Below are 10846 nucleotides of genomic sequence, written 5' to 3' on the forward strand. Positions count from 1 at the left end.
TTATAAAGTAAACATTTAGGTTCCATACCCATTTAGCTTTAACTTTATTTCATAACATGACTGGCCTATTTACTTATGGATTTATTTTGCCAACCCACATATTCCTCAACTTATAATAAGTGGTGTCTTGATTCCCACCTGCATTTAGTGCATCTCACTTGCAAAACATCAAAGCTCCACCTTGCCTACCTTAAACATGTTCAACAACCATAGCTTCCAGAGGTCAAAAGCATCTAACAAGCCCATTTTTATGAAGAAAGTTTTGAATTTTAATGACCTACAGTCAAGCCTGGAGACCTGAGTTTGATCCCCAGGACCCACATGCTGGAATGAAAAAACTGACTCCTGTACATTACCCCTCCCCACCACACAAATATAACTGTTTTACAAATAAAAAAATGTCATAAGCCCCCAGTGAAATGTCTGTGCTCTTATGTATTTGCTTTACGTGGTATCCTGGTTTGCTTTTTCTGTTGCTGTGATACAACACTGACCAAAAGCTACTTGGAGAGGCAAATGTTTATTACATCTTACAGATTAGAGTCCATTGTCAAAGAAGGCCATGTCAGGAACCTGGAGGCAGGAACTTCAGTGGAGTACATGGGGGATGCTGCTTACCCGGCCTGCTTGGGTGCTTTTTCTTAAATTCCAGAACCTCTTGCACCTTCCACAGTGGGTGAGACCTTCCTACATAAAATATGAGTCAATATAATACCTTAGGAAGTACTGCTAGTCATTTTCTTTGTTGATGTTACCTCTTCTCAGATGATACTAATGTATTTCAAGTTGAAGACCAAACAAACAAGCAAGCAGAATCTCCACATGGTGACATGAGTGAGACATCAACTTCCATCACACATCTAGCTTATTACAAATGGATACGCAATTGACCTCAGAAAAGCTCTGTTCTCTAATTCAACTGGTCCCTGAACCTCACATATGGGAATCCTGCCACTGTATGGGTATCCTCACTCCTAGGATTGTTCCCTGGGGCTCTGAGAGTCTCTCAGACACAGCTGTATGGGATGCTCAATAACACACTAACTTAATTGTTTTTCATTTTGTGGAGATGTAAATACAATATGGAAGTTTAGAGCCAGATTGTTATTAAATTATTATTTTCATTTTCATCTTCTTTCAATAATTGTTATTAGTGATAATTATTTAATTAACTGTGCTTTAGTACAGCAATTCGCAACCATAGCTACACATTAGAATCACCTGGGGAACCACTTAAAAACACTTTTGGGGGCTTCACTATAGACCAATTAAATCAGTTCATCTGGGCATAGCAGTAGGGCTATGGTGCTCTCCAAAGCTTCCCCTGAGTTTCTCATACACAATCACATTTGAGACGCTGCAGGGCTAATAGTTGGGTCCTTGACCAACAATGGTTTTGGGTTTTTTAAGCCTCTTCATTATATTTATATTTAAAATGTGACATAACTCACATAACACAAAATATTTTTGTTATTATTTACTAGTTATTTATTCCATTATTTATTAGTTATTTACTTAATTATTTATTATATATTATTTATCTTCAAATGTTCAGTTGGGTCAGTTCCCTGCAATCATTGCGAATTGCTGTACTAAAGCACAGTTAATTAAATAATTATCACTAATAACAATTATTGAAAGAAGATGAAAATGAAAATAATAATTTATTAACAACCATTGCACATCATCAGAAGTCTGTCTTGTAGAACTGAAGCCCCACATTCACTAAACACAAGCACCCACTGCCCTTTCTCTCAGTGATATCTCCCTGAAGTTGAATCCAGGCACCTCGCAAACTACAACACACATACAAGGGATGGGATTTATTTTGCTTTTTTCATGTTTGGATGTTCCTCTGACTTGTTCCTCCTGGGGTATGTTCTCTGTCCTTGAACTTCAGTGATTTATAGGGCTACTTCTGAGACTGGGTCTCTCCTAAGCTATTTTATCTAGCCATCAGTGAGCCACTTCAATATGGAGGCACAAGATTTTCTTCCCTTCAGCACAGTTAGATACCAATGCTTACCTCTGTTCTTCATTTGCTTGGCCATGTTCTGGACTGTCTATCCCACACAGGGGGTAGGTGTCTCCAAACTTCTTTACAGGGTAGACTCAGTTGGGGTAACTTTAAAACCAACAAATGCCAAGGAACACCCAGTCCAGTTGAATCACATATTCTCGAGGGTGAAGATGAGCACCTGAGTAGGTGAACTTCCCTCAGTGATTCTGCTCTGCAGGAAACATTGTGCATCACAGGTGTAGCAGCTTTCTGGGGTGTGTTTTTATGGCATCTTTTGTTGTTGAGCATCTTCAGATATGACCCAAGGTTCAGGGGCATTAAAGATTCCTCTGTACATTTGCTCTCAGGAAGGCTAAGTGTATAACCATGCTCTTGTAGTTCTTTTTATTGAAGCAGGGTTTTCGGTAGACTAGGTTAGCCTCGAAATTGCTATGCAGCTAAGGATGACCTTGTAATCCCAATCCTCCTGCCTCTACTTCCAGAGTGCTAGCCAGAATGCCATTTACCATCATGTCTAAATGTGATCAAGTGACTGCATACATGCTAAGAAAGTATTCTACTGAGTGAGTTATGTCCCACCCTGTGTTTGCATTTCTTAGGAATCAAGCATGCCTCCCCTTCCTTACTGCTTGTGTTTGCTTCTTATCCCCACTCATCCTTGAGCCCTTCACATCCTTCTTCCAGAGACTCAGACTTCTTTTTTCTAGGGTGGAGAAGGCACAAAATAGAATTTGTGTATGCATGCTTATTGAGCTAGTTGGCGGGGGGCGGGGGAGAATATAAAAGACAGGTGCAAAAATGAATCCTCCTGCAAACCAGAACTCATTGTTCAGCATGAGTTTTGATACCTGTAAGAGGAAATATATATTCAAGAAAGCACAAAGTAGGCGCTACTCCATCGGAACTGGAGTTCTGTTCCCAGTTACCCATATCATGTGACTCAACAGACCCTTGTAACTCAAGCTCCAAGAAATGCAGCAACCCTTTCTGGCTTCTTTGGACACCTGTACACACATGTGCATATGCACATATACAAATAAGATAAATCTTTAATAAAGAAATAAACAGAGGAGGGATTTCCAATATGATTAGTGCTATTGTTACCTGGATAGGTATGATAGGAAGGCAGAGTATGTTCTACGTGATTGCCTTCCCTTTCACATGTGCAAGCTTGCCTGGCTGCCCCATTAGGGCGTATCTCTGAGGCTCTCTCTAGAAGCAAGCACTTGGACTTCCCAGCCTCCTGAACTGTGAGCAGGTTAAGCTCTCCTGTTTATAGCTTACCTCATCCATGAAATTCTGCATTAGTAGCAGAAGACAAAGACAACACCAACTATCAAATGCAATGTGGCCACTCATAAATTGTGAAACGCTCCTTACCTCAGCTCTACTTGCTAGTGCCTTCAAGTGTCACAGACATGGAAAGAGAAGGATCCCAGCATTTCTTTGGCATAGAGCATCTCATATCTTGGGTGCCGTTTGCAGTTGGCTACGGCACCCCGAGCCTCTGCGCAGGCTTCCCATCCCTCTTTGTGACTCTGATTTCATTTTAGGAACAGAACAACCTCTCAGGATAAACCAAAAAGTTTCTGAATTATTTTTCCTCGCAGTAACATTCACAAGGAGGTATTGGCTCTGATTTCTGTGTGCTTCCTCTTTTGGGAGCCATAGATATTCTGCCTGATTCTAGTACTTTCTTTCTCTTGATGTCCTTCCAAAAGGAGTTCTACACTTTCCTAACACTGGAAGCGCCACTGTATGCTTTGCTTCAAAATTCCTGGGGAAAAGTATAACTTCTCAAAATTCTCTTCAGAGTTAGTTTTTCCATGGATTTCTGTTCTACTTATGTGGACTTCAAGTAGTCTGTGAGCATAGGAAGGATGCCAAATTGTTGTGTTGCAAATCTGTTGTGTTGCAAGGCTGTTGTGACTTTGGGATGACTACTAATGGAAGGATAATTATGTATGGCAACTCCATTTTCTCTCTAGTGAGGCCATTGTATCCAGAAGCAGATCAAGGGTCCTGCCACTGAGATCTGCTTTCACTGGGAGAGACACTGGCCTTCCTGTATCTGCAACAGCAATGGTTGGAACTATATGTTCTGACTGTGACTCATTCTCCTGTCACCTCAGGCTCTCCCTAGTGTCTCCATCTTACTCCCTGGGTGAGCTGTTTCCTCCCAAGTGTGAGAAATAGGAAAAGCTAGAAACAGTTTGACACAGAAAAGGCTGAGATGCTACATATTTTAAGTTTTGCAAGAGAAAGAACAATTGAAGCCATCTATGTTACTCTTGTGGTGGCCAACACATCTGTGAACAGCACATGATGTTGGAAAATACTGTCTTCTGAGTTTAACAGCCATTGGCTCTTCACCAGAGCATTTGCAAACTCTTGCCAGGGACTGGCAACACCATGTCAGTTGGCATTTCTTCACAGAAGGAAGGACTGACTGGGACTGACCCTCAGACCTTCTCACCTGAGATCTGGAGGTAACCCTACATCCATGTAAGGAAATCTAACGACTCACTAGTTAACCGAGTAGATCTTGATGGAATTGCCACTTTGTTCTGCCTGATGCCCTAATGAAGGGTAGAAAGGGGTCATGAGTGCTTACAAATAACACATGACTAGGAGGAGAGATGAATGGAAGGAAGAGAAATGTGGAGGGAGGAAGGGGACCTCTAGAGAAACAAAACCTGAGTTTCCCTATGGTCTCCACACCTGTTGTGTGATAGACTTTTCCTGGGGATATGCGCATAAACAAGTCTACAAAACATGACATTACCTCCTCCCAGGAAGTCTCAGTGATCTTTTCCAGACCAGAGTGCCCTTCTCAAAGATAAGTAAGCTCAGCACCATAATGCAGTTCCCATGGCAATATCCTAAGTCTTCCTGCTGCTTACATTTTGTAGTTAGGCAGGCTCCCCTCTCCCCTCTCCCCTCTCCCCTCTCCCCTCTCCCCTCTCCCCTCTCCCCTCTCCCCTCTCCCCCCTCCCCCCTCCCCTCTCCCCTCTCCCCTCTCCCCTCTCCCCCCTCCCCCCTCCCCTCTCCCCCCTCCCCCCTCCCCCCTCCCCCCTCCCCTCTCCCCCCCTCCCCTCTCCCCCTCTCACCAAAGCTCTCCTCTTTTTTTCACAATCAGCAGGATCAGCCCCACTCCTTAAACCTTTGGAACTTGATTTTGCTTCTGTCTGAATTGCTCTCTTATTACCTTGTTGGGGAGGCTGTCCCATCTTTGAACAAAACAGCACATCATGCCAGCAGGACATTTGGAATGCCTATCCATTTGCTTTCTCATCTTTGCTGTGGTGCAGGGGATTGAACTTAATGACTTGTGAATACTGGCACACACTCTACCATGAGTTACATCCTTAGCCCCTGTTGGTCTTTCAAACTATGTCTTTCCCATGGCAGTGTAAGTTTCATAAAATGCTTATTTTGTAATAATGATTCTTAATCAAAAGGATATATTTGGCTTTATGATGGAAGGCAGTTTTTAATTTGGGGGTGGCTGGATTCTACTGTGAGAATTCCCTTCTCTGTGGTGTGGAATCAGGAAGGAAGGGGGCTGCAGCATTTTAAGAGGGTCTGTGTTCCACCCTGAGGCAGCTCACACAGGTGTTAGCTGGAACAAAGATGGGCCTCTAGAATCCTACTTCCTTCAGAGAACCGAGATTTAAATGTTTTCTGCAAATTTGTGACAAATAGTATCAATTTACATCCCCTACTCCTTCATCAAATACTGAACGGCATCTTAAGGCCAAGGTTCTATTGTTCTGTTTATGTTAAAGAAATGGGTCCATGAAGGTTAAGCGCTGATAGTGAGGTTCCTGCGGAGTCACTGAGGCCAACCAGGTCTACCCCCTTGATTCTTCTAAGTTTTATTTATGACTTGAGGTCTGGAGGTTGGTTCTATATTTCTTACTAAAAATTCATCACTACATTTGCAGGAGTGCTTGGAGCTGACTGAGATATAAAAATGCCTTTGTTCGTCATCCAGATCAGCCTGAAATGGGGCAGCAGAATTGAAGACTTTGCCCCAAGTGACTGATTTTGTAGATTATTGATTTGGGCAGCAGTTTATTTAAACATTAAAACCTTGAATGAAGTAACTTAGCCCGAAGAAAAATATGTCAAGCCGAGTGCTTGTTAAGGCTCCCTCTCAGCCTCTGAGGACTTTGTAAACTGTCCAGATGTATTTGGTTTTGGTTTGTGGTTTGAGTATATATATATATATATATATATATATATATATATATATATATATATATATATATGTAATGTTTTCCCCCACCCAGGGAAAACAAAAAGAACCAGGATGGATTAGACCAGGGTGGGATTTGTTCTCTTTGAAGAGAAAAAAAGGAAATCCTGCAATGCTTCTCTGGATGTCCTTTGTCTTCTGTCCCATCCCATGCTCCAGGAAACATCTTCTGGTATTTGAGCTACTTCTAAAATATTAGATATTAACATTCAAATTCTTTAAAAAAACTGTCAAAGGGCTCCCCTTCCCTGTTGCCTGCATCGCCTTTATCTTTCTTTATTGTAATTGACACTGAACCTGATTTTCCTACCTAAGGAGCCAGAAGGGAGAACCTAAGCTGAGCAGGAAAATTTTACGGAAATGTTGATGGTTCTCAGCCTGGGTGCTGCCAGGGATGTAAAATAAAACCATTGCGGATGGACTCACAGCTGGGTGGGGTCATGTGCTAGAGTTTGGATCTTACAGTACAATGTCCTCCCAAGGCCCATGTCTTGAAGTCTTGGTCCACATCCCATAGAGGAAGTGGGGAGTGATAGAAAATGTTATGTATGTGTTTGTGTGTGTGTGTATGAGTGTGTGTGTGTGTGTGTGTGTGTGTGTGTGTGTGAGAGAGAGAGAGAGAGAGAGAGAGAGAGAGAGAGAGAGAGAGAGAGAGAGAGGTGAATGCATGTGTTCATGTGGTTGTGTAACATACTTTGGAGGCTTTGAGAAGAGTCTCACCAAACACAGACCTTACCCACTGTCTAGACTGGCTATCTAATGAGCCCCTGGACCTATCTGTCTCCATCCACCAGTGATGGAGATACAGACAAACACTGTCTTGCTCAATTTTTTAGATGGAGTTGAAAGCTGGGGATCCATACTCAAGGCTTGTGTTTGTGCACACTTGACTCCTCGAGCAATCTCTCATCTCCCCAGGCAGGGAGTTTCATTCTGAGGACATCACTGCTGAACTTCCATCTCAGATGGCTTTGTCTTGGCTCTGTAGCCATTGTGCAAATATCCCTAGAAGAGGTCTGTATAATGTGGAGGTTGAGAAGGCAAGCTGTTGGATAGAGAGATGAGTTCTTCAGCAAAGCATCTGTCATGCAAACACAGGGACCCTAGTCTGTTCCATCACTCAGAAGACATATTTATAAAAACTGGGCATGGTGGTGCATGCTTGTAATCCCAGCACTGGGAAGGTGGAGGCAGGAAGGTCTTTGAGACTTGCTGGCAAGCCAGTCTAACATAACCAGTGAGCGACCCTGTCTCCAAACACAAGGCAAATGGCCACAGAGGACAAGATGTCCTCTCCATTTCTTGGTGGTGGTGAGGTGCTGGTGGTCATTTAAGTCTGTCTAAATTCTTCAATAAAATGTTTGACCATTCATTGTATTTTAACCAGTTTAACCAACTTGTTCAACCCCAAAATAACCAGCACTTAATTTTATAAGAAATAGCATGAATAAAAAAATTAGGAGGTACATATAAAACAATTTTGAAAAATGTGAAGTTTCCTGTCTTGTGGCGATCACTGAAATACTCTGGTGCACATAAAAGAAAGATGTCCTTTTAGGTATAGTACCATACTAACCAAATTTGAGGGAAAATATCAATCGAACCCAGATAACTAAATAAGCACAAATTAATAGATTATTAAGTGTAGATGCCATGGTTTTCTCGTGTGAGGATTCTTTTTTCACTCTGAGACACGTTGGTGGATGGGACCAGAATATGGGCATCATTTGAATAAAATACAAAACTACCCTCCTACTCATGTCTCATGATCATAACGGTCCTAGTCCCTTCTAGCTTAGCTGAAGCTTAGAGTGTTTGCTTCCAACCTGAAAGCCATGATTGCCATCATTCTCCTTGAATATTTCCTGAGTAAAAACATTTTAAAATGTTCTCTTGAAATTCTACCAGGTACAGGAGAGATAGCCCAGTGGTAGGGTATATATTTAGCATATGCAAGTCCCAAGTTTGATATCCAAGTTTCTATTAAAATTGTACATGTTTGTCCAAAACTAAAAACAAAAGACTGTACCATTTTTTTTAAAATCAGAGTTTTTAAGTGTGGAAAGCAGAACTAACTGATGGTTATTCATAAATCTCCATTTGCCAACAGAAAGTAATATTATTCTGGAAAAACTGTTTTTAACACTGTTTCTTCTTAGCCTTTTTTAAAAAATAATTATGACATTAATTAATTAAGCCATAAGGGTAAAGTCACTTGGTTTTTAAGATTTATTTATTTGAGGTGTGTGTGTGTGTGTGTGTGTGTGTGTGTGTGTGTGTGTGTGTGTGTGCAGGTGCCTGCATAGTCAGAGGAAGGTGCTGGATCTGTTAGGGCTGTAGTTACAGGCAGCTGTTGAGACTCTATATACCGGTTCTGGGAACTGAGCCTAGATTTGCTGCAAGATCAGTACCCACTGTTAAGTGCTGAGCTATCTATTCATTCCTTTCTTGGCTTTTATGTGTGTCTACAGTCAGAACCTTTTTCTTTCAGATATTTTGATTAAGTGTCTGAGACAGGACTTCTGTGCAACTCAGGCTGTGAGTAGACCCATAATCTTCCTGGATGTTTGAAATTTAGGTATTCATCACCATGCCGACTAATACCTTCATATTCAAAACAATATGTTTGATGGTCAAAATGAAATTTGGAGGAGTATGAATATAATTTATATCTTAGTGATGAGGTCATGTATAAGTTTCTTAGTTATGTCAAATGTGTGATGGTTATATAATATGTTAATATTAGAGAGAGCTGAGAAAACAGTATCAGACACTCTTTGTAGCATTTCTATTTCAAAAATTATTTCTAATATTATTTTTTAAATGAAGTTTGAGATAAATCCATTTATCTAGATAGAAAGAGACCATTCTAGACAAGAGAAATGACTACAGATCTGGATTCCTGGTCCTAATAGTTTAGCGGAATATCTGAAAATACATTTAACTCAATAAGCTTTGTTCTAAAAGAAAAAGTAGAGTTTGGAGTTCATTGTACTATGTGTCCAAAATCCTGACTGAAGTTTTTTGGTCGTACTCAGGGTCCTGAATGTGAGCCTGAGAAGGAGAAACTAACCCTAAGTCATCACCCAGGTCATTGGCTTTACCTTTCCAGCCCGGCCTTGACAGCTTCTTGTAGCTCAGTTCTGCAGTGCACATAGACTCTTGACTTAGAGATCCACCCAGTCCTACAGGGCTGTCCTGATGCAGGTCCTGGGATGGAGGGTCATGTGGAATTAGAGGCTGAGCTCTGAGGACATGTGTGTGTGTGTGTGGGGGGGGTGCGTCTCAAGACTATAGCCCTAAAGTTGTACCAGCTCCTTGACCCAAACAGTGTCTCAACCTTACCGAGTGCGCTGCACCTGTATCCTTACTGTTTTTGGAACCAGTCTGCCAGAGAAGCCCATGGCTTAGAGTGGTTGGGATGGGATTCGATGTCTTCTGTTGCTATTCTAGTTTCCTATGCCTTGCCATGTCCCTGCTTTGAGCTCCTGCTATGCTTCCAGGCCTGGGCATCCCACCTGCTCACTCCAGGCTTCCCAGCCTCCTGCCAGCCCCACTGGTCATTGGCTTTACCTTTCCCACCTGGCCTTGACAGCTTGCTCTAACTCCGTTCTGCAGTGCACATTGGCTCTTGACTTAGAAATCGCCATCGACAGCATGCGGTAGTGTCATGAAGCGAGTCTGTCTTCTCAGTGAGAGTCTTGGCTCTATGAAAAATAAAAGATTACACCTCATTTGCTATCTTGAAGGGACACCTTCCTACGGTTGGAAGAGATCAATACTGATGGCCTGGAGGCCTCTTCAATGATCTTCCTTTATATTCTTTTCGACTAATGATCTTCTTTATATTCTTTTTGATTTTTACTGGCATACATGGCCTCATCCCAGCATAGTTCTCATACATTACAAGTTTGGTTCTTAGTCACTGAGAAAACTAGGCTGAGTTGTAGCTGGACAATAATAGTTTGAAGCTGAATTCTGCCAGGAACTTTCCTTTTAGATTCTCAAGTTTTCTTATCTATGAGAGAGAAAAGAATGGAAACTACTTCCTCAGCTATAGTGGAATTAAATTGTCGCATGACATCAGAGGTGATGGGACTTCATAGTCTTTAAGGGTCGATCTCCTATCTCCATTTTATAGATGAAAGAACTTTTGGGGGTCTCAAGAAACAGGAATATATCCGTATATTATCGAATTAACCAATGGGACTGGGGGGGTCTCATGTGATCTTCTGGCTCCTTTACCTGTACATCAAGGAGCTCTGGGCAATAGATGTGTTTTAGAAGATATTTCAAGGAGTGAAAGACGGATGCTCAGCTTTAGATGGGAGGAAATGAAAATGGCTGGTATGCTCTCAAGGGTTACTTTGATGTCCTGACCATTCTGCCATCCTTAGCCTGAACAGTCTCCATCCACACTTCTTAGAACATATTATTAGCTCTAACACGCAAATGGTGACTCATGTACTGCTCTGTGTTGCCTCTTCATGTTTCTCTAAAACTGTGTTAACTGTGTATTGTAATCTCCTTTTTTATGTGAGATAAGTAGGGAAGACATAGGTAAA

General features: G+C 41.7%; 1 pseudogene; it reads left to right on the plus strand.

Moving 5' to 3' along the window:
• Positions 1-2746: 2746 nt before the first annotated feature.
• On the plus strand, positions 2747-2882 carry LOC115032066 (small nucleolar RNA SNORA40; annotated as a pseudogene).
• Positions 2883-10846: the final 7964 nt, after the last annotated feature.

Source organism: Mus caroli, unplaced genomic scaffold (genome assembly GCF_978045245.1).
Source record: "Mus caroli unplaced genomic scaffold, Mus_caroli_1 scaffold_11, whole genome shotgun sequence".
In the NCBI taxonomy this organism is placed as follows: Eukaryota; Metazoa; Chordata; class Mammalia; order Rodentia; family Muridae; genus Mus; species Mus caroli.